Genomic DNA, 24946 nt, shown 5'->3' with positions numbered 1-24946 from the left:
GTTTTAAATATTAATATCTAGTAAAAGGTTCACTGCTTTGTGGCATTGAGTGTGAATCTTGTGACTTTTTCTCTAGCCTCTGAGAGACTGCTCTTGTTTTTTTTAGATTTATAGCTATTTGCTCTTTTCTAAAAGCTGCCAGTACTGGTAGGCTACAGTTCTGTTTTGGTCCCTTTTATCCTTAAGCAGGAGAATAAATATAAAAGCTGCCAATTACTGAATGCCATGTTATGTTCTAAGCAATATACTTATATAATCCTCAAATTATGGTAGAAATACTGATGCTCATCTCATCCTTTTAATTGATGAAAATCAGTTGGGTACAGGTAAGAATTTAAACCCAGATATTTGATGCCAAAACCTACACTCGTATTATCCAACCTAGGCTAACCTCTTAACCTTTCCAATCTTGGAAATGTATTTCCTGCCACCAGCCACCCTTCCCCCAGCCTGTCACCGATGTCTGACTTGACTTCTCTCTACACTTGTGGCAGCAGCTGCCCTTTCCTGTACGCTTTTATGAGGTTAGTCTTCCTCTTTCATTACCCTGTAGTTGATTTCTTTTTATCCCCAACCTAATAGCATTCAAAACTTGGATCCTCTGTCTTTTGATTTCTGGTTAGCCATGCTCAGTGAGGAAAACAATTTAAAACCCACCATTGGGAAAATAGTTCATGCTAATATTTCTCTTTAGTTTAAGAGACCAATCTCAAAGAGTTTTGAGGAATTAGCACAGTATTGTACCAACAAGAAAGTCTTGCTAGACCAAAGATACTGAAAACCGGCTATCAAAACCACATGAGTGGTTTTCCATATAGATCAAGAGAAAAGAAAAAAACATGCTATGGAGAAGAGAAGGAAGGATAGGTTGAAATACAAGAAGAGTTGGTTAGAGAAGAAAAAAGGAACATGTGGGCTGCAGGTGAGGTTAATTTTATAATGATGTGTGTTTCACCATCATAGTCCCAGGTTTACTAGTATGTGCTGCTCATTCATAGATGGTCCCTGAAATCTCTGCTTTTCTCCTTTCTTACAGAATGTTTAAAAGTCAGTGCCAAGTTAAATGCATTTGGTCAGTAGTTGGAAATGGTTAGTGGATGATGACAGAAGCTATTTGGGTAGTGTGTCTGCCCCAAAGTCATAAATCCTTAGTTCCCAATTCCTATTCCTTTAATGTCCCACCAGAGGCTGTGTTTGGCTTTGGATTTCTCCATTAAGAAATTAGCCACAGGGGTGCCTGGGTGGCTCAGTTGGTTAAGCATCTGCCTTAGGTTCGGGGTTGTGATCCCTGAGTCCTGGGATTGAGCCCCACATCAGGCCCCCTGCTCATGCTGTTTCTCGCTCTAATGCTCTTTCTATCTCAAATAAGTAAATAAAATTAAAAAAAAAAAAAAGCCACAAACTTAGTTTTCTCATCAGGCTTGCCAGGTTTCCCCATTGATGAGCCTCAATAGAACAGCTCTCAGAAAACCCACCTGTACATTAGGATGTTTCTTTAAACCCATATTCCTAGCAGCCAAGAATTCTGTGAGAGCAGGTTACCTGCAGTTATTGATACAGGAAATTAGGAACTTACTTGTGATGAGAGATTAGGACTCATCGGGAATGGTGAGGGAAGTGGAATTCTTTGCCAGGTTTAAATTCAGTGAATCAAAAATTGGTTGGGCCTTACTATATGCATGACTCCTGGGAATGGTGTGTTTAGGAAAATGAAGAGGAAGAGTGGTTCTTGTCCTTAAGGATCTTGAAATTAAGGTAGAAAAATGACATTTGGGGAGGAAAAAGTGCCATGTGTTCAATTGTAAACTCGTATGATACAGCCAACACAATGTGATAGGGACTATGTGAGGAAACCATCATGATTTATTTTACTTATTCTTTCCTTTGCTGTCTTATATTTTATATACCATTTACATTTTAAGCTTTTCTTTGTTCTTGTTTTTTACTTATCCTAAGTGACTTCATCCATTTCCATTGCCTGCATGTTTAGGACCCTAAGTCTACCTCCAGTCACTATTTTCAGAAGTCTAAATTTATATATTCAGTTAAGAAGCAGGATTTACTTTGGAAGAGAAATTAAAATTGTTGTTTTTCTTCCCCTCTGTAGTAGACTCTCCATTAAGCATTCTGATGTCAGAGTTACCTAGATGGGCAAAGGAGTTACAGTGTTTTTTTAATTGAATGTCATATTAAGCTTATCTTCCTTCGTCTAAAATAGCAAAACAGATAATTACCTATTTCTTATTTCTGTTCTCTTTCTTAGTTGACCTTCTCTGATGTACATACATGCCTTTGCCTCTGATCATTCCTTCCCACAGGCAGCCATAGGATTTCTCTTTTTGGTTTCCTTGTTACTCAACTAAAATTTAGTTGGTCATGTTCCAACCCCTAAACTCCTTAAAAGACCACCTTTTATACTCTTTACACCAACTATAGTCCTTAGAAACATGCTCTGTTTTCCACATTTTAGGCACTTGGCAACTTCACACAATAATTAGCCTCATGCAATTAGAAGTTGGGTGTGAAAGAATGCCCAGAGGGTACTGGTCACTGGGGATACCTAATCGAAAACTAGGGTCTGTAAGACTTTGGAGTCTATAAGACTTCTAATATATTGTGAAGTGATTTGTGTGACCTGTGTCTCTTAATACTGGATTATGAGATCACGGCTCAGTCTTTGCAGAGTAGTAGACATTCAACAAATGTGTACTCAGCAAACATTAATTGTATACTTTGTGTAAGACATACACAGTGTATGAGATACATGGATAAAGACATCTTCTTTAAGAGATTTATAATAGAGACGTATAAAAAGGAGCGAATTAAGTGTTACAATGCTGATGGAATGTAAAGAAAACACTAATTCTGATATGAGTGACATAAAGTAGTGTAATCTGATAGCAGGAGTGGAGTCAGAACAGTTGAGCTGGTCTTGAAAAGTAACTGAAATTTTCAGTTCAATTTTACTTGTCTTCAGTCACTGCCAGATGTCTTCCAGGGGGCCAAGTCTTAAGAACCATTGCTGTAGAGCTACAAGATCACAGGTACTTAGTTTGCTTTCTGAGTTTCTGAAAGTAATAATTACAAAATTTTCCTACCACTATACCAAATTACACAGCCTGTGGTAGTTATCTCTCTGAAGCCCGCTTCCTGATGACTGATTTGATGCCACACACTTGAGATGAACATATGGTTCTCCAAAAGTTTATCTTCTTGTTTTTAGGATGGCTATAGTTCTTTTAAAATTTTATTTTATTTTTTCTATAGTGTGTGTGATTGATATGAGAATAAAGCATCTAATGTCTCCATTTATCCTGATATCAGAAATCTTAGTAGGGTGATCTTGGGCGAGTCTCTAAGTCTCAGCTCTAAAATGGGGATAATAATATGATTGTTAAGAGGAATAAATAAAATAATGTACAACAGTTTGGGAACGAATGCTAGTTTTTACATTGTCAATGGGAAGGATTAAAGGATTGGAGGCATCAGAAGTGAAGAGAAGAATGGGAGAGTATGGTAATTGAAAGAGTAAGAGTTTGTGGTTGAAGGGAGGGATAATAGGTCAAGATCTGCAACTTCAGGTATTCACAGTGTGTTGAGACAACGTATACAATCAGGCTCTGGCATTCCTTTTTCAATGTACTGCGCTGCTCTCTCTTATTGTTGTATGATATGGGGACTAACCCTTTATCATTTATTCATTTGTTCATTTATTCATTCATCTCAAATATATATCTACCTATGAATATTTACCTACCTCATAACCAAAAAATTAAATAATCATCCCCTAATTTCCTTTTGCAGATTTGTGTCATCATGAACTTGAAATTAAATCCTTATGTATTTTGTATGTTAGAAAAATGACATATTTTAGGTTGCCCTACTACTTCATCGATCAGTGAGAGATGACGAAGACAGATGCTTAGCAAGACTGATGATTTTTGATGAGTAGCATTCAAATTAGTTTTAAAAATCAGAATTATTTTAAGGATATTTAGGAATGCATGTAGTATATAACATTTATTCATTGATTTATATAAATACATGGTACAAATATTCTTGTTGACACGCAGTTAAGATGTTTATGTATAATACATATTTTATATTACCTAGGGATGATATTACCTAGAACAGAAAAAAAAAAATCAAATACAAATGAAAGTCATTAAAGAAAGATGTTCAATAATGATTATATTCTAAAAGTATTAAAATATCCAATCTAGGAGTTTTGTTTAACTGAATTTTCATAACATTTCTCCCAGTGTAATGGATGTTTTCTTGAATTACAAAGGTACTTGGTCTTTGATGAGTTCTTTTAAAATTTTTACTGATAGATGCGTTAACATCAATCATATACTCTGTAGCTTGACAGAGTTGCCTTCTACTCAAGCTATTGTAGTCATTCTTGCTTAAATAGCTGGAATTTATGAATTAGTCTAATTAGGATATAATTAGGTTAAACCTGATTCGGGTTGGCAAAAAGCCCTGTATGTATTCTAAAAACAAAATTAATTTTCAAGGATCCAACGTACTTATTGTTAGTTCATAACAATATAAAAAGTTACATAGCATTTTTAAAAGCACACACAAAAGCTTCAAGATAAAAGTAGACATTCATGACATTTATTTTCTGTTTACTGGATTAGGGCACCTTTTCCTAATCTGTAGCATTTAATAGCATTTTAAAAAATGTACTAATGGAAAAAAAAAATCCAAGCGTGAATGACTGATAAATTCTATTATCTAATGAAATAAAGTTTATTAAAGATGACTGGTGTCCTTTCGTCCACATCTGTTCAACACAACATGTGTAGGATGGAGAAGAATGTGGTTTGTGGGAGCCAATGTAGAAAAGGCTATGAATAGTTTAATATCAACCAGTAATTAATGAGGTGTACATTAAAAGCATAATAGTGAATATCTACGGAAAACTTACATATGCCAGAAATTGCTCTAAGTTCTAGGGATTTAGCAAGAGACAGCTATTTGTTGCTCTTAGCCCATGGTTGCACACAACAAATTATTTTATTTCCCTATGGACCAGCTAACAACAGGGAATAAGTTTGTAGCTCAATACAAGGCCTAACTTGGTGTTAGGATTGTCTCCAGATATAGTGAAGTTCCCCAGACGTTTACAGTTTTCTCTCACTAGTAGAGCTAAACTTTTGATTGACTGCCAGATCACTAAGCTTTTAGTGAAGTGGTCCTGTCGCTATACTGATTGTTGGATGAGATGCCCTTTTCAATCCTGAGGTTCCATGATTCACTCACACTGAAGAGTTGTAGGGAGGGCACTGATCAAATTCCCAAACAGAAATAAAAATACTTATTCAGAAGCTTTCATGTACATGTTCAGTCAATATCTACTCAGTGCTTCTACATACCAGACGCCGTCTTTAAACCTTACGGATCTAGCTTTTACAAAAGGTATCGTGAGTTTTGTAAGATGAGTCTTTTCTTTGACTTCTCTAGTTTCAAAGGAACTACATTTTGCCATCAAAATATACCCAATTATAGAATCTAAAAAAAATTGAAGGGAAATCCAGAAAGAATTAGACAACAAACATAATGCAACAGATAATATGCTTCTCTTTCAATAACTTTTTAAATTGAAATTCACAGGGATTTGTGGTTGTTTCTGGCACTTAGGACAATAGATTGACCTTTTCCTCTATTGTTTATTTAGAATTACTAATTACACTACGATGACAATAATATCATTCACTGAGCATCTACCACATGCAAATCATCCTTCAAAATGATTTACATGGGGGCGCCTGGGTGGCTCAGTGGGTTAAGCCTCTGCCTTTAGCTCAGGTCATGATCTCTGGGTCCTGGGATCGATCCCTGCATGGGGTTCTCTGCTCAGCGGGGAGTCTGCTTCCCCTCTCCCTTGGCCTGCCTCTCTGCCTACTTGTGATCTCTCTCTGTGTCAAATAAATAAATAAAATCTTTAAAAATATAAAAAATAAATTACTTACATGGATACAGTTTATTCTTCACAACCATATTGTGATATCATGCAGGTAGTGTATGTCATAGTATCTCTTTTACTGAAGAGGAAACAGGCATAGAGAGGCTTACTAACTTACCTAAGGTTAAGCAGGTAGTAAGAGATAATAGAAAAAAAATTGGCGTATTGTGCTTATTTTCTGTCTGCTGTTATTAACTATGTACCATATAACCTTTGTAGTAAGAGAATCTGTCTTCCTAGAATACCGATTCTCATTTGTTGTTTTGCGATTATAATAGATGAGAAGAGGAAGTGGATATAGTAAGATGGAGGAAATTATAGTGGAAGTTCATAAATGTTTCAATAACACTATTTGGCCGTTCTAATTTTCCTTCAGAGACTCCTCTTCCTATTGAAATGGAAGGTATTTCTTAGCATTCTGTGTAGCTCCTCTACCCTGCTCCTCTCATAATCCCTGAATAGTCCCTGAATATAATCCCTGAGTAGTCTTGTCCCAGATGTGGTTTCTCTCACTAGTCTAAAGTTTTATAAATCTCAACTCTGTGCTTCCAGGGTAAGGCCATTTTCCTTTATTCCATCTAGATCAGCATATCCAACAATTTAGGTAGATTGTTTTGAATTTTAAACTTGTAAACATTTTCTTTTTACCTATAAAATTAATTTTTACAATTAGGGATGATGAGCTATTTCTCTAATTTTAAGAAAATCTACATAATCTTTAGTTAATTTGAGCTCTCTCACTGAGATCATAATAAACTAATTATTACTAAGATAAAAATAATGCCCTATGTCAATATAGATTGCAATTTATGTGCATAACAGTCTTCTACAGTAAGTTTTCTAACAAATGTAATTCCCTAAAACATATTTTTAAGTTCAGTTTTATGAAACAATTTTTGAATTTGTTATCAAACAATTTCATTACCAGCATTTTTTTTTTGCCATTTTTAAGAAACAGATACAGAGGCCAACCTCAAATTGTGATGGCATAAATAAGCATGGATTAGTATTTTATGATAATTCATGCAAATAGTTACCAAACCTCTCTTTTATCTAATTAACATGTAATGGTTTGTTGTGAGACTTACATTCTCAAAACATCTATGATAATAGATTTCCATTGGAATTTCTAATTCAAATGTTGATATACATCTTCTGACTCCTATTAAAATTTTTAGTCAAAGTGCATTAAAGAATTTGTAGTTGAGGCTTATGATTCTCTTTTACTCATTGAAGTCAAGGGGAGGAATAAGGAATATCACACACTTCATTTATTTGCTGTAGATGAAAACTAGAAATCAATAGAAAGGACCAAGCCATGGTTTTACCACCCACATATACATTCATTCGTTCATTCCATCATTTATTTGACCGATTTAAAAAGTATATGCATAAGGCTAATTGAGATAGCTCTTGTCAAGGAATCAGGGTCATAAATATATTTTCAATATTAAGATCATGTTCACTAGCATTTTCCACATCTCACAATAGGATATTGGACCCCATTATTAATGAAAAGGTCTTGTTAAAATCTCTTAAAATGGGGCACCTGGGTGGCTCAGTGGGTTAAATAAAGCCTCTGCCTTCAGCTCAGGTCATGATCTCAGGTCCTGGGAATGAGCCCCATATCAGGCTCTCTGCTCAGCAGGGAGCCTGCTTCCCCCTCTTTCTCTGCCTGCCTCTGCCTACTTGTGATCTTTGTCTGTCAAATAAATAAATATAATCTTTAAAAAAAATCTCTTAAAATGTAGTAAGTATATTATTAGACAACTAGACCATCTAGAGGTATGCACTTTATTCAGTCTCCTTTGAAACTAAAAATGTTATAATAGCGCTCCAGCTGATTTCACACAACTACTCTGATTAGCCATTGAAAAGTATTACAGTTCGCCCCCAACCCCCACCCCAGGCCTCCGCAGCTCTGGGGGACACTTCTTCAATAACAGCTATCCTGGGAAGCTGCGGCTCCCAGCAGGAAGGGGCCAGGCGCCCCTCAGCACCTGCCCTGCCAGTCCCACCTAGCTTCAGTCCCACGTGCTGTGGTCATGACAGCTGCAGACAATGGTGGCCTGGAGACCTGCTGCTGCCCAGGCAAGTGACAGGGAGGGCAAGCTTCCATGTGCGGCACTGCTCTCTGTCAGACATATGCCTTTGTGCTCATGGTCAAGGAGAAGGGCAACCACTGAGCGTACTGCTTCACCAGGAAAAGGATTGACTAGATGTAGAACATGTGAGCAGGCATTTTACTGCAATGTGGAGTGTCAGAAGATTGGCCCAGGCACAAGCTAGAATGTTGTTTTTGGGGTAAACTGGAATCTTTCAGAGACTGTAGACTAACTGCAAGGATTCTGGCCAATCAGAAAATCCACCCAGAGAAGACCCCTTCAGAGAAATTGTTAGCTGTGAAGGAGTTTGCATCACATCCCGATAAATCAGACAATGAGAAGAAGGACTTGAATCGGAGTGACATTGCTGCTCTTCTTCACTTTGACAGTGATGGCTTCTTGGTACTCTCTGCACAGGGTAACTGTAGTGACCTCACAGTGGAAGATGACATGCTTTCTCGTTTGAGATCTGCAGTGTTTCCTGAGATTGCGCCAATAAATCAGAGTTGTTGCCCCAACATCTTTGTGACCTACAAAGGGAACCCTAGCGGAAGAAAGAGTGTACAGGGTATCAACCCAGGAGAAGAGGTTTTTGTTTTTGTTTTTGTATTTGTTTTACCACGTACACTGACCTCCTGTACCCAACAGAAGACAGTTAAGAGCAGTTAAGAGATTCTTACATCTTTACCTGCCCATGCCAGAATTGTACTCAAAGACAAGGATAAGGCCAAGGTGGAAATCCAGAAGGTCAGCGATTTCCCCCAAAGGCAGAAACTATCCATGACGTGGTCAGATATGTGCGCGATGTCATCGAGGAGTTCCAGAGGGCCAAGCACTACAAATCCCCTCGTGAGCTGCTGAAGATCTGTGAGCTCAGCCAGGAGAATATGAGTTCTGGGTTTGAGGACAGCAATGTGTACATGCTGCATGTTATGTACCAGGCCACAGGTGTCTGCTCGTATGTGTGGGACTGGGAAGGAGCCCTGCGATATGGACAGAAAATCATTAAACCCTACTGCAAGCATTTTCTTCTGGGTCCTCTCAATATGGCCTCTCTGTGCTTGAAGCTAGGAAGGCTGTGTGTTTAGAGGCCTGGGAACTAAAGCTGCCCAAGAGAAAGCCCCAAAGGCCATTGCAATAATGGAAGGAGCTCAGGCAAAGATCATCCCTGAATTTCTGAAATCCAATGGGAAACTGAAAGCCATGGAAACTATGCCAACATGTTAGTTTTTATTCAAATGTTAGTGCAGAAACATTTGAGGATTTGAATATTTCAAATCAAACACATCATTCTATCATTTCTATAAAATAATTGGAACAAAAACACTTGCCCTTAAACATTACATGGCTTACATGGAAGTTTGTCTTAATCTTTAATCTTAATTACAAAATAATTTTTGGATGATTTTTTTCCCCTAAGAGGTATGATACGGTTTCATATATTATCATATACTTTGGACAGATTGTGTTTTAAAATTTTGATTGTTGGGGTGCCTGGGTGGCTCAGTGGGTTAAAGCCTCTGCTTTCGGCTCAGGTCATGATCCCAGGGTCCTGGGAATGAGCCCCGCATTGGGCTCTCTGCTCAGCAGAAGCCTGCTTCTCCCTCTCTCTCTGCCTGCCTCTCTGCCTACTTGTGATCTCTGTCTGTCAAATAAATAAATAAAATCTTTAAAGAAAAATGTGATTCTTTCCCCCTTCATTCTTATTTTAATGTTCTGAACAAACCTGAATGATGAAAGAGAATAAAAAAGATTGTGGTAAAAAAAAAAAAAAAGTATGAGATGTAAAAGGTTACCTGTTTGTTCTTTTTTAAGTTAATAGATCTTATTTTTAGAGCAGTTTAAGGTTTATAGAAAAATTATGCAGAATTTACAGAGTTCTCAAAGCCCTTTTTCTCTACTGCACCCTTCCTTGAAGTTTATCCAATTATTAATATCTCTCTTTAGTGTGGTACATTAGTTATAATCAGTGAACCGATAATGATACATTGTTATCAACTAAGGTCCACAGTTGACCAGGGTTCACTCTGTGCTGTACCATTCTGAGTGTTTTGACAAATGCATAACACCATGTATCCACCATCACAGTGTCATAAAGAATTGTTTTATTGCCCTCAGGTTTGGTGTTCCATCCCTCTCTTTCTCTCTCTCGCTCTTTAAAGATTTACTTATTTTAGAGGGGGAGGGGGAAAGAATCAGTGGGAAAGTGGGAAAGAATCTCAAGCAGCCTTCCTACTGAGCACAGAATCTGGCTAAGGGCTTGAAGAGGGGCTCACCCATGGGACTCTATCTCACACACCTGAGATCATGACCTGAGCCAAAATGAAGAGTCCGACACTCAACCGACTGAGCTACCCAGGTGCCCTTGGTGTTCCATCTCTTAATCACTCCCTCTTTTCCTTGATCTCTGTGAACTCCTGGCAAACACCTATCTTCTTACTCTCTATCATTTAGGCTTTTCAAAAATGTAAGATAGTTGGAATTGTACACTGTAGCATTTGCAGACTTGCTTATTCACTTAGCAATATGTATCTAATCTTGCTCCATGTCTTTCCATGGTTTGATAGCTCATTTCTTTTTCTTCCTTTTTTTTTCTTTTAAGATTTTATTTATTCATTTGAAAGAGAGACAGAGAGCACAAGCAGAGGGAGAGAAGTAGAGGGAGAAGCAGACTCCCCGCTGAGCTGGGAGCTCAACTTGGAGCTAGATCCCAGGACCTTGAGATCATGACCTGAGGCAAAGGCAGACTCTTAGTCATCTGAGACACCCAGATGCCCTGGTAGCTCATTTCTTCTTATGACTGAATAGTATTCCATTGTATGGATATACCAGTTTATACATTCCCCTGTTAAAGGTCATCTTGATTCCTTTCAGTTTGGGGCAATTATGAATAAACCTTCTATTACCCTTTTTACACAGGTTTTTGTGTGGACATAACATTTCTTTTCTTTTTTTTTTTTTTTTAAAGATTTTATTTATTTATTTTACAGAGACGGAGAGATCACAAGTAGGCAGAGAGGCAGGCAGAGAGAGAAGGGGAAGCAGGCTCCCTGCTGAGCAGAGAGTCCAATGCGGGGCTCGATCCCAGGACCCTGAGATCATGACCTGAGCCAGAGGCAGAGGCTTAACACACTGAGCCACCCAGGTGCCCCTGGACATAACATTTCAATTCATTTAGGTAAACATCTAGGAGTACAACTGCTGAATCATATGGTAAGACTATGGTTAGCCTTGTATGAAACCGTCAAACTGTTTTCCAAAGTGGCTGTACCATTCTGCATTCTATCAGCCATGAGAGTTCCTCTTGCTCTATACCTGCGGTGTTTTGGTTTTAGGCATTCTAATAGGTATGCAGTAGTCTCATTTTTTAAGATTTTCAACTTCCTGATGATATTTGACGAGCATCTTTTCGCATGCTTATTTGTCCTCTAGATATTTTACTTGGTGAGCTGCATGTTTAGATATTTTACTCACTTTTTAATTGAGCTATTTGTTTTCTTACAGTTGGGTTTTAAGTGTTCTTGGTATGCTTTGTATACACATCTTTTATCAGATTTGTGTTTCATAAACATTTTCTGTAGCTTTTCATTTCTTAACAGTGTCTTCTTCAGAGCCGAACTTTTTAATTTTAATGAAGTCAAAATGACCAATGCTTGCTTTGGTGGCTCATACTTTTGGGGTTGAGTCTAAAAAAGCCTTCACCAAACCCAAGGGCACCTAGATTTCCTACAGTATTATCTTCTAGAAGCTTTATAGTTTTGGATATTACATTTGGGTCCATAAAGGATTTGGGGTTAATTTTTGCATAGGATGTAAGTCCCATGTCTAGATTATTTTTTGCATGTGTATGTCCAGTAGATGCAGCACCGTTTGTTGAAGAGTGTCCTGTGTGTATTTAACTGTCTTTGCTCCTTTGTCTGAGGTAGGTTGACTATATTTGCACCAGTCTATTTCTGGGTTCTCTATGTTATTTCATTAATCTATCCGTCTATGCTCTTACCAATCCCACACTGTTCTGATAACTATAGACTTATAGTAAGGCACGTGGCATTAATTCTCTTACTGTTCTTCAACTTCAGTATTGTGCTGGCTATTCGGATTCTTTTGCCTCTTGTATAAACTGTAGAATCAGTTTGTCAGTATCCACAAAGTAACTTGCTGGAATATTGTTTGTTATTTCATTGAATCTATTGATCAAGTTGGGGAGAACTGGCATCTTGATGATATTGAATATTCCTATCCTTGAACATTGAACATCATTCCATTTCTTTAGACCTTTTTTGATTTTTGTCATCTGAGTTTTACAGTTTTCCTCATATACATTTTGTACCTGTTCTTCTGTGCTTATACATAAATATTTAATTGCTGGGGTTGGTTTGAATGTAAATGGTGTTGTGTTTCTAATTTCAAATGTCAGTTATTCATTGCTGGTATATAGGAAAGAAATTGGTTTTTGTATATTAACCTTGTATCCTGCAGTCTTCTAGAAACATTTGCTAGTTGGTTCTAAGAAATTTTTTTTGGTCAGTTCTTTCAGATTCTGTGCATAAGTAATCATGTCACTTGTGAGTAAAGCCAGTTTTATTTCTTCATACCCAAACCATATGCTTTACTTCCTTCTCTTGTTTTACTGTGTTCATGAGACTTACAGTATGATATCCAAAAGGAGTGGTGAGAAAGACACAGTTACTTTTTAAAGAGAAAAACATTTTATTAGTTCATGAATATGATAGTGGAATCAGGCAATATAACTCCATGTTAGATTAAAATATAAACATTAAATCAGTAGGTAGCCAAACGTCTTGTAGAAACATTTTAGAGAAAACCAATTCACTCTATAGACAATAACTTCTGACCGACATAGTGGATCAAAATGAGATTCTTTTTTTTTTTTCCTATTGAAGTCAATGTCCGCAAACCACACACATCGATTGAATAGGGGGACCCTTCTTAAATCAAGTACAGGGCCTCCAGAGGAGTAGAAAGAAAGAGAAAGGAAGAAAGAATGAATGATCCATGAACAGTTCCCTTCCACACACACGGGAACATGTAAAATATGTAAGATATTTTCCTATTTCCTAATTCAGTTTGATGATAACTCATTAACAAAAACCCAAACATGTAGTGAATATTATGGAAAGAAGTAGAAGGAGAAAGGAGAGCCAAAGAAAAGGGGAAAGAAAATTTTTTTTTAATCATAGTTATGGACTACCCGGATTCCACTGCTGTATGAATATTTTTTAATGAAAAATAAAAAAAAAACAACAGAAGAGATGAAGAATAGAAATAGAAAATATGGCATACCAACCTGTTCACAAAATGAACGCACACGCACATTTATTTGGCACTGAGGTTTCAATCACATTATTAGTCACAAGTTAATGGGGGAGACAATTATAGTGACACATAGACTCACCAGAGGGGAGGCATACATTTGGAGCAACAGAGGAAGAGGGAAGATAATAGACATCTGGAAGATAAACACCACACACACACACACACACACACACACTCTCTCTCTCTCTCTCTCTCTCTCTCTCTCTCTCACTTCAAAGCTCCATACAAAAGACAAATGCATACAGCCAGCAGAGAGAAAGATATGACTCACAGTAGGAATCACTCTAGTACTTTTTATTACATAAGTGGTTTTGATTCTACGTGATTCATTTGGAAACAGGGATGAACTTGAAATCTTAATTTTATGACAACACAAGAAAACACAAGCCTTCTGGAGAAAGTTCTGTGTGTGCATGTACAAGTATGTGCCCGCCATGCATGGTTTAAAGACATCTTAAATGGAGCAACATCACCATCTTGTGGTGGTTCGGAACAAAGGCTCTGCTTTTTAATGACCTGAGTTTACACAGTTCTAGGGTAAGTACAGCTAACTTGATTATTCATGAGAATGGGGGAAGTAATTACAAGGAAATTGAATCTATAACATCTCAACACATTAAATATTTTCTTTAAAGCAAAACTACTTTAATGGAAGAGTTACATCAGCAAGGGGTAGGTTGCTTACTGCTTAATAGCTCGTTGCTCCTCGTCACCTTCCCTTACCAGCTGCAGAACAAGAACCAAGAAGATCCATCTACATAAATTTGTATCTAACTTTTCTTAAATTAATTGGTGACACATTTCTTTTTGTGTATTATAAGTACTCTGGCTACTTTCTGGCACTCTACAGTGTAATAAAACAGAGGACCCCTACCCCGCCCTCCACTCCTCCACCACCCCAATGCTTTCTTCGCTAAAATTCCTTCCTGAAGAGGATCGGAACCTTTTCAGCTACGTGTAAAATGGGATAAAGGCTGTAAAAATGCATGTTTAGAATGTAAATATAGTATCTGTTCTGCATTTGACATTTTTTATTGCTGATACGGTTCTTTAGCATGCGAGATTTTATTTTTAGTCGAGCTAGTAACATTCACTAAACTGGCTCTGATGTGTTCAAACTGTGTGACTAGAACATAAAAGTAGGGAATATGAGAGACAATTCCTATTCATCAGATGCTTACCGTCTAGTTGGGGATGTGGACATACACACAAGAAGCACACTAAAAAACAACAACAACAAGGCATCATGATCCCAGGGTCCCCGGATGGAGGCCCCACTTAGTGGGGAGTCTGCTTCTCTCTCTGCCCCTCCCTCTGGCTCTGCTCTTTCTTGCTCTCTCTCTCTCTCAAATGAATAAAATTTTGAAAGAAAATTAAAAATAAATTAAAAAAAAACAAGATAACACATAAATAATTTTGAAATGCCACATCACATTTTGCACTTCTTCCCCTCCCCCCATCTTTTGCCTAATTCAACTGACCTGATAAACTCACTGAGGAGGAATTCGCTAGGCACTTACTATTTCCATAATCCTTTGTTACATAAAAGATAAAAGTAAAAGGTATTGGAAAAAAAAAATCAAGGCTTTTATAATCTAGTTGGAATGACTAATAAAAAAATATCTTAGAGAATGTAAATGCCCATAGCTACACATAATATACTGAAGTTATGAATGGAAAGAATGGGAGTTTTGGGATTTTATCCGTTTCCTCATTCACATTTTAAATACATTTTAAAATATGAAGATAAGATAAAGAAAATTCAGAAATTACTGACGGAAAAAATTCATAATACCACTTTATTAGCCCAAGTCTTTAGTGTTTTGATGTGCAATAGTATTTTTTCCCACCTCAAGGTTTAGAATCCTTAAAAACCATTGTGTAGGAGCTCTGTGGCTGAAGAGCAGAAGATCGTATGTAGAAATTAAAACAGGGTAACTAAGGTCTTTACTTTTTCTTCCTCCAAAATCAAATTAGAAATACTTAAAAGTGAATCTGACAAAAAGGCTCAAGTCTTTCTTAAAGAAAACTACAAAATGAGGAGAGAAACATAAAAGAAGCCTTGATTAAGCGAACGTTCTGGGGTGCAAAGTCATAATATTGTAAAGAAGTAAATTCTCATATTAACCTACAAATAGAATACAATTGCCATTGAGACTCCAGCTTTCCAAAGTGGTTCTAAAGTTAATTTCAATAATTAAGTATTAAAGAAGTGCTAACATTTTTTCCTAAAAAAAAAAAAAAGAAAGGGAATGGACAAAGTTGACTATACAATTAAAATTAAAATTGCCTGATGCTGGCAGAGGAAGAGAAAGAGCAATGAAACGAGAAAGTCCAGAAACAGGTAAGTTATGTAATATAAGAGTTTTGTATATGACGAGAGTGATATTCCACATCAGTGAGGAAAAAATGAATTTGACAAACACTGTTTTGGATAATAATTGACACTACTTTTAAAAAGAAATGAGTTTAGATTCTTACCCCATTCCATGCATCATCCAATTTGTGGATAGGTCAAAATTTTAGCTATTAAAAATTGAAATAATAAGATTACTGGAAAAAATAAATGAATAATTATATAAACTGAGAATGGTAGACTTCTCTAAATGTGACCTCAAAGATAGAAACCAGCAAACAAAATTTGGTTGATTTTCTTAACTAATTTTTAGTATTAGTTGAATGAATAAATGTAAAAAAAATCTGTGAACTTTTTGGAAAGAGAAATGAATGGTGAAAAATTATAAAATGTATAGGAGGCCAATTTATTCTAATGTCTTTCATACAAAAGATCTTTTCTCTGCCACAAGGAGGTAGGCTGGAAGCTACACATGGGGTCACCCTGCAAAAGCCTCATGGGATGGACAAAGGACACCTGTTAATGTTGTAATTCCTTTTACTTATTCCCGTCTTCAGTAATGTTTAGATGCAGAACTGGTTTGGGCTGTGATAAAGAGAATTAATCAAAATCTATATCCATGCCTATCAGGAGAGGAGAAAGCAGTACTACCTGAGTCTCTCCAGAAAGTCTTGTGTAATTGACATGGGGCACCAGCGGTTTTTGAAGCTTCTCGGATGATTCTAATGCACAGCCAAATGGAGAGGCTAGTGTGAGGGAGGTGGCCCAGCAGCTCTGATGTGATTTCTTGGGCACCTAATTGTTGGCTGCAGAGCCAGCTGTGTCCAGGGGTCTTTGGAATGAAGTATAATTGCTATCCAGACCTAAGAAGGAGCACGAGCCAGGCATTGACAAGAGTGCAAATGATGTGCTTCCTGGAGACTATTCCAGGGAGAGGGGACCCGAGAGCCTGCTATTATGATCATGGTCTCTCAGTTTGCATAGCAATTCCTGTGAAGAACAGTCTTCAGAAAGACATATTGCAGTTCGGGAGTCTGAAGTCACATGATGACGGAAATATTCATGACTATATATAGTAGCGATTAAAGATATCCACCCGTATTTGTGATGTATACCTGAGTAAGAAAGATAAGAAAGTCTGAGAACCTCCCCAGATAAAAGGATAATAAAAAAGAATTGAGATAATGGAGTGGAAACTAGTTGCCATAAAGACTATCACTGAGACAGTTGATGAAATTTGAATACGGAAAGTGGAATACTTAATAGTGTTGCATTAATGTTAAATGTCTTGATTTTGATTGATGGTTTTCTGTTTCTGAAAGAGAATTGCCTTATTCTTAGGACCGAAACATGCAAGTATTCAGGAGTAAAGATGCATAATATCTCGCTCAAATGGTTTAAGTAAAAGGCACATACATATAATGTGTAGAGAGAGAATAAAAAACAAGTGTGGCAATTGATGCATTTAGATAATTGGTATACAGGGACACATTTTCTTATTGTGATAACTTTTCTGTAAGTTTGAAAGTGTATTTTTTAAAAGTTACCAAAGGAAAAAAGTCAACAAAAAAATTAAAAATGAGCCCCAAAGAACAGACTTGAAAGAGCTTGACATATTATGAGAGAAACTCAGTAGGGCTAGCATGTGCTGAGGGGCCAGAGACAGTACACACTGAGGGTTGGATGCCACTGTCACTGGCCATGATCCGGAGTCTGCATTTAATTCTAATCAGAAGTCACTGTAAAGTTCTGAGTAAGGATGTAACAAGATACGTTTTACAGTTAATTTAGTTACAGTTAATTCCAGTTTACAACGATTCTGATTGGAGCTGCTTGGGTGCATGTCAGGCTCTGAATGACTCAATCACCTTATCTACAGGAAGGAGGAAAAGGAAGAGTGAGGCCTCTTGAGCCTCTTGGAAGCCAAGGGAGGATGGATGTAAAAACCCCGTGGGGTCCCTGTGGGACAGCCAGAACAATAGCTGTCACAGGGTACACCGTGTCAGGGCTTGACTGTCCAGCATACCTGGGATCCTGACCCCCAGGGCCTGCCTTCATTTCACTCTCCCAGTTCTAGAAATGTTCCAGTCACATGACAAATGATCCCACATCCAACACCCAGAGCGAAAGCAAGCCCTTACATGATTTCTAAAGGGAGACAGCCTCTCTGGTTTCTCTATTCTGTTCCATGGCCAGCATCTTGGGGTGACATTTATTTGCCCAAGTCAGGTTTGAACATGACGCTTCTTGACCCTGCAGTTGAAAGCTAAATGACAAAATGCATCCTGGAAGGGAAATGGAAACTTGTTCAGGGACTTGACAGAGAGGCTCCCCCTTCCCCAAGAGGAATGGCTGTGCCTGCACCTGCAGTAACAGGGACTCCCTTCCAGCAGCCCCAGCAACCCACTCCCCACCAGCGACCGGGTGATGGCAGCTGGCATTGTCACACGACCTTCAGCGGTGCTGGCATTTATACTCAGGGTGTTCAGTGCCTACATCCTTTCTATTTAGACTCCATATCCTAAGCTTCTCGTGATTGCCTCTTAAGACTGTAGAGAGTCAGGATCCCTCCCCTGGGGGACAGGGACCCATGGTATGTCCCTGGTATGCAGACCTCTCTCTGTGATGATGAGAGAATGCAAGTTACATGGCTCTTAGTTCCAATCCTTGATTTTTCTGTCCCCCCCCCCCCAGTAAGTCCAGTTTTTTATACCCTTACACATGACACTGGAATTTGTCCTTATCCAACTTTAACTACAATTAAAAAATTCCTATTTTATAGAACCTCAGTGAAATTGCCCTTTGACGACACAGGCACTGCATCCGCTGGACAGGTAGATCAAGGATCTCCCTGCTTCCTTAGTGAGCTGATTTTGCCCATGGTCAGACCAACTTTTTCAGGTTCTGAGTGCCAGGAATATGTCCCTGGTCTCTCTGCATCCACAGCAGCTCCTGAGAGTGGGAAAGATGAGACGATTCCTGTCTGGAGGTATAGAGACCCCTCTCGGTTTTGTCACCCAGCATATAGTCTCCTTCTTGTACCTGAACCAACGAGAGTTCACTCCTTGGTGAGTCAGAAACTGCACCAGGCTGGGTTGTCTCCCAAAGAAAACTTATATTTGAAGCAAGAAAGGAGATCAGGCAGAATGGTTTCCAAAGCTGTGACTCTGAGAGAGAGAGAAAGAGAGAGAGAGAGAGAAAGAGAGAAAGAGAATGGGTTCCTTTTGTTTAGGGTTAGGATGAACATTTAGACGGGCAGCCTTGTCCTCCTGCATAGAGGTGGACATAAGGTTGTGCATGAATCTTAAGGAAACATGTGTGTACATACATTGTATGTTATGTAAATGAGGTGGAGAGTTTAGTATTATAATGAGGTAAAGGTAATTGTAGGTCATTCCAGAGGTCACCCCATGGTCCATCTGTGCTGGTGGGAGTCAGGTTTAGCTCAAAGAGTCTCGGTGGTTGGGGGCCCTGGGAGATTTATCAGAGCAGTTACCAGCACCTGGGTGGGGGGTGGGGGTGTGGGGTGGGGTGGTGGGGGTGGGGGATAGGGTGGGGGATGGGCTGGGGGTTAGGGGATGGTGGTATCCAGTTTCCTTTGTCCGAATTAAGGGGAAGGCCAGACAGAAGAGCCAGAAAGAGAAGGGGAAAAGGTAAGACAAAGGTTAGTGAGTATAAGCAGGTGGGCCATAAGGCCAGGTCTTGGGATCTAGCTGGTGACATTCTGATCACAGAACCTGAGCTCTCTAATGGAAACAAACCCCATGTGTTTTGGGTATGATTGCACATCTTAGCCTGCCACAGCTCATCCCATCCTGTCTTCTTCCAGCTAGAGCTGGGCATGTGACCCTAAAAACCAGGGCTGTCAGACTCCCCAGAACTCCTCTTCAGAGGTTTTAGAGATCTTCAACAGCTGGAGCCGTTAGGCTTGTTGGTTGTGAGGCCTGGGGTTCTTGGGGACCCTCATGCCTGTTACATGGAGAAAGTGTGAGGGTCAGTATTTGCGCACTTTGTCTAGCTGTGCCTCAAGCAAGTATTACTTCTCGGTTTTCCAGCTGAGTGACCTAAAAACCAAACCAAACCAAACCCCTTTCATCGCTCAAGCAATGTTCTGGGATTTGCAGGCAAGTGTCCTGCCTCATTCTACCAGGGCATCACTGCTTTAGCTGAAAACTTTGTTGGCAAGTTTAGAGGAGACTGGGAATTGCTTTAGAAGTTGCACGATTACAGGACCTTCTTGGCCAGGTTTGGATTTTCCCTAGCCATTATAGTCCTTTAACAGCCAATCAGTTTGCTAGGGGATGAGATTCTGAGGAGCTTCATTAGTTTGGAACAAATGCCAGAAATCTTGCTGAGTCATAATCCTGGGATCTGGATTCCATCTTTGAAGTTCATATCTCTTAGCAACAGGAAACAGGCACTCCCCTTGGCTGGAAGGCCTCCCTTGAATATTTTTATTTTTGTCCCTGTCTTTAAAACAATGAACAGGAGGTGGGGACAGATAGATTGCACTCAGCAAATGCATTTATATTTTTTTATTAAAAATTAAAGGGGAGGATTTTTTTCCTTGTACCATTTAAAAATCCCTATCAGAAAAATAATTACTTACAAATTTGGGGCATATTAAGCAATATTTTCAGTATATCTACATTGTTTTTGCTGTTTGTCTTAAAAGCCAAAATTTTACATTTGAAATGTCAATGATTTAAAAAAGTCATTGATTCTGACTTAAATTCTCGAATTAGGCATTATAATTTCTTTTACCTTTATGAGCCATGATGTTATATTATTATATAACCTTTTTCCTTTGAGTTCTGAAGAGACTTTTAAAAATATTTCATATCTGGGTAAGTGTATGAATGGATTGTATGTAGAAATATAAAGATTGTTGTTCATATTGAAGTGGGAAAGTGAGGTTTCTGTCTCATGGAGTTGAAGAAGAAATCTTTCTGACAAAGGAGACTGAGTAAAGCAATAGAATTTTATTAAGCAAGGATACAGAAAAAGCTCTCAGGAGTGAGATAGGTCCCAACAGAGTTTCCACTGAGGCCTTTTAAGACAGTCTTTTTTTTTTGAGAACTGACAGGGAAGCTTATGCCCTTGAGTTTCCTGTGCCGTCTTGTTTTGAGCATGGACTATTGATAACACCCTTAATGACTTAATCCTTTGAGGCTTGGCCATTTTCTATGATATATTGTAGCAGCCAGAGAAAAATACTCCTGACCATCGGAGGCCAGGTGGTCTGTCTTCTTATCTCTTGCTCACTCTGGCTTAATGGCTTCTGCCTGCCAGGAATAGTCTCAGAACCCAGCCAGGGGCCCCCTATCTCTCCCTGCCTGTACCTTAACCTTTTCCTTACTCAATATGATTTAATACTTTGTTTTTTAGTTCTATTTTTTAAAATTTTACTTATTTGAGAGAGAGAGAGAGCAAGCGCACATATTCACATATATATTGTGGGGCAGGGACAGAGGGAAAGGGTGAGAGAGAATCTCAAGCAGAGTACCCACTGAGTGCAGAGCCTGATGGGGAACTCAATCCCATGACCCTGAACGAAAATCAAGAGTTAGACACTTACCTGACTGAGCCACCCAGACACGCCAGATTTAATACTTTTTTTTTTTTGAAGTTTAAACAGTATGAACTTCATTAGAAAGGAAAAAAATAAACCGATAGTTTAAATAAGAGGGATCAGTGATAAATTAACTATTGAGAGGTAAATGGATTTATTCACAGATGGTTTCATGTTAAGTAATTGTAACGTATTTACTAAAATCATTTTAAGAATTGTTTTCTTTGCTAGTTGGTTTTGACTCAACTTCATAGTGAAACGTAGCTCTTAGTAGTGATTGCCACTTAGTAGTAAAACATACTTTACGAGCAAGACAGAGCTTGCCTTAAGAAATCCTCAGATAGAAAACTCTGATATTCCTCCACATCCCCACCCCCCCACATTTTGATTTTTTTCACCAGAAGGAGACCCATCTCTCTCTCTCTTTTAAAAATATTTTATTTATTTATTTAAGAGAGAATGAGTGAGAGAGAGATAGAGAAAGCAAGAGAGAGAGAGAGTTAGAGACCAAAAGCTGGGTGGGGGGCTGAGAGAGGAGGGAGAAGCAGACTCCCCCACTGAGCAGGGAGCCTGATGTGGGATTTGTTCCCAGGACCTCAATATCATGACCTGAGATGAAGGCAGAGGCTTAACAGATTGAGCCACCCAGGCACCTCTCGTTTAGTCTCACCTGCCAGATCAGGCCTACCAAAGATAATTTCCCCGTCTTAAGATTCGGAACCTTTATTTTATCTACATAACCCTTCACAGTGACACCTGTAAGTTTGCGAGCACCTGGGGCAGGGGTGGGGCTGGGTCTTGAGAACCATCTCAGAATTCTGCCTGAATTTACAGCGGTGGAATGTACCCTGATTCAATTTCCTAAAAATCTGTTTAAAAAATATGATTCCCAATCCAAAAGGAGAGGCTCGTGGGAAGACATTATACCAATTTTAAGAGGGAGCTAAACCCCTGTAGTTCAAATTTCAACAAAGTAATGACCCTCTCTGTGCGGACTTCACTCCAATGTCTTGCCTATCAGTGTGCGACACCTGCTTTTCTCTTTCCAGCAAGACACCCCCTGCAGTACCTTCTGCTTGTGCTGTTTCTCCCGCGGGTGCATGCGCGGTGCACCTGGGGGGTTTGCGAAAGGAAAGCTCGGGGACCTGTAAGCACAGCCCTAGTCTGGAGCAGGGGAGGGTCCTCACTTGTGTTTTTCTAGCCTCGCGTATGTCCTCCCAGGAAAATGCCAGTCATCCCAAGGTAGCAGCACCCCTGTCAGCCCCTTTCCGTCATCTCCACGCCGTCGGGTTCAGAGGCAGAAATGCAGTTCCCAAGGGCCAGCTGTACTCCGAATCAATTCCCTTTATCTCTCCGGAGGCTAAGCTGCAGAAACTCTCCTTGGGTTCTGCCAGCCACCTAATCTCTTTGCCTCATTTCAAGCTTCAATATACTCCTTTGAAAAAGAATCTTACCCAAACCTCCCCCGAAGCCAGCTGGCAGAAGCAACTCCGCTTCCTGGAGTCCAGTGTTCTCATGAATGTTCATAACGTTGTCTCCAGTCATTAAGAAAGTGTTCAATCATGTGCCATGCCCTATTTAAGAACATGGAGAAGTGTGTAAAATTGCCATTTTTCTAGTTAGCTGTCATCCCACTGTGAGATCACCTCGTGCCCAGAGACTCATTGCTTTCAGAATGAAGTTTATTAGTTGTTACTGTCTTTTTTTTTTTTTTTTTTTTAAACGGGTCTTCTGCCTCTGTGGTGAGTTAGGGACTGCTGTAGACTTCAGGGGTTCCCCTGATTCTCCCCGGGGCACGAGTCCCAGCTGTTTTTTCCCCAAGTCACCAGATCTCAAGTCTATGAAGTGTGCTTTAACCAGCAATGAGGAGTGGTCCTGTGAGAGGGTTCTAGTCCCAGATGTTCTGGGTTCAAATACCAGCTCTTCTGCTTACTAACTCAAGTCATTTAATGTTTCTGTGCTTTAAGATGTACTGTTAGTGTGACTGGTGGGCAATAAGTGCTTAATGTATGTTAGTTGTCATATCAAGCCCCTCCCCCTCCTGTGTTGAAGGATAAACACTTCTCTCGTTTGGATCAAGAACTGGCAGAGCTGGGTCAGTGGGTGAGGTTTCTTTTACTTTCAAAATATATCCAGAATCCAACCCTCATCCTCTCTGGTCCAAGCCTTCAGACAGGTCTTACCTGGCCGTCCTTACATCTTCGTTCAAATGTCTCCTCCTCAAAGAGATTTACCTTGGCATTTTCCTCTCTTACTCCTCGTCTCCCTTACCTGGTGCTGCTTTTCCTTTTTCCATAATTTCTACACATTCTCTATTTTGGTACATATCATAGAGTATGGCCATTTGTTTCCATTGCCCCGAGCTAGGGTCGAAACTGCATGCGGGCTGGTGGATGCTGGCCTGTTCTGGGATGTAACCCCAGTGCATGGATGAGCAGCACCCAAGGCAGAGTAGGGGCTCTGCAGTGTTTGCTGAATTCGAGAATGAATGGATGTTGTGCTGGGGAAGACACAGTGACGGAAAGATGGCTGCGATGGCAGTCTGGAAGCTGCTATAACACGACAAGTGATGTGGAATCAGAAATAAGAACAGCGTGAGTCAGAGAGACAGAACACTGCAGAATGTGTCAGCAGAGCCGTCTAAACTTCCCGGGTTCACGTTCATCTTTGCAGGCATATGTAGATATATACGCTGTCATCTAGTGCCCCTCCCTACCCCCACTCCCGTCTGATTACAGGTGCTGAGTACATGCATCGTGAGTGACTCACTGTTAGCTCTGTAATTGCCAAAACTCAGGGGTGTGGGGTGTGTGTGTGTGTGTGTGTGTGTGTGTGTGAATCTTAATGTCTGAGGAGTGGGGGGAGTCTGGGACTGAGGGTCGATCGGAAATACAGTTTTCATCCAGGAGGGCAGAGCACACAGATCTTGCTTGGGCTCTGATTTCCAGCAGATACGGATCTGGTTCCAACGCTGTCTTTTTGTAGCTGTGGGGCGGTGGTTAGGGTGTTTGAGACCTCAAACCTTCAACGTCCTCTGCTGCAAAGCAGGGAGAAGTGATACCGGACTTAGGAATATTATCCTAAAAATAAAAAATAATAAATAATTTGGTGGAAGTGTGTGTTTAATAAATATTAGACATCATTGATTTTTGTTGTTGTTGTTGTTGTTGTTGTTGTTGTTGTTTTGGTTGTTGAATATACATGGATAACTTAAGATTGATTTAGATTTGTATTAGTCTTTATTTTCACTATGGGCTGAATTACGTCCCCTGAAATTCATATATTGAATTATTAATCCTCGGTATGGCTATATTTGGAGACAGAGCCTAAGAAGGAGTAAATAAGGTTAAATGAAGTCTTAAGGGTGGGGCTCTGACCCCATAGGATTAGTGTCCTCATGAGAGGAAACACCAGAGAGTCTGTTCTCACTTGCTCTATGTCGTGTGTGGGTGGACACAGTGAAACAGTAGCTGCAGCAAGTTAGGAGGAAGGTCCCCCGCACCTGAAATCAAATAGGATGGTACATTGAATTCCTAAACTTCCCAGCCTCCAGAACTGTCAGAAATAAATTTCTGTTGTTTAAGGCGCCCACTCTGTGGCTT

General features: G+C 39.4%; 1 pseudogene; it reads left to right on the top strand.

Annotated features, from left to right (window-relative positions):
• The first annotated feature begins 459 nt into the window (after positions 1–459).
• Positions 460–22892, top strand: LOC116599720 (annotated as a pseudogene).
• Positions 22893–24946: the final 2054 nt, after the last annotated feature.

Source organism: Mustela erminea, chromosome 9 (genome assembly GCF_009829155.1).
Source record: "Mustela erminea isolate mMusErm1 chromosome 9, mMusErm1.Pri, whole genome shotgun sequence".
NCBI classification, from domain to species: Eukaryota; Metazoa; Chordata; class Mammalia; order Carnivora; family Mustelidae; genus Mustela; species Mustela erminea.
Note: the sequence above shows the minus strand (reverse complement) of the source record. Positions and strands in the feature narration are given on the sequence as shown.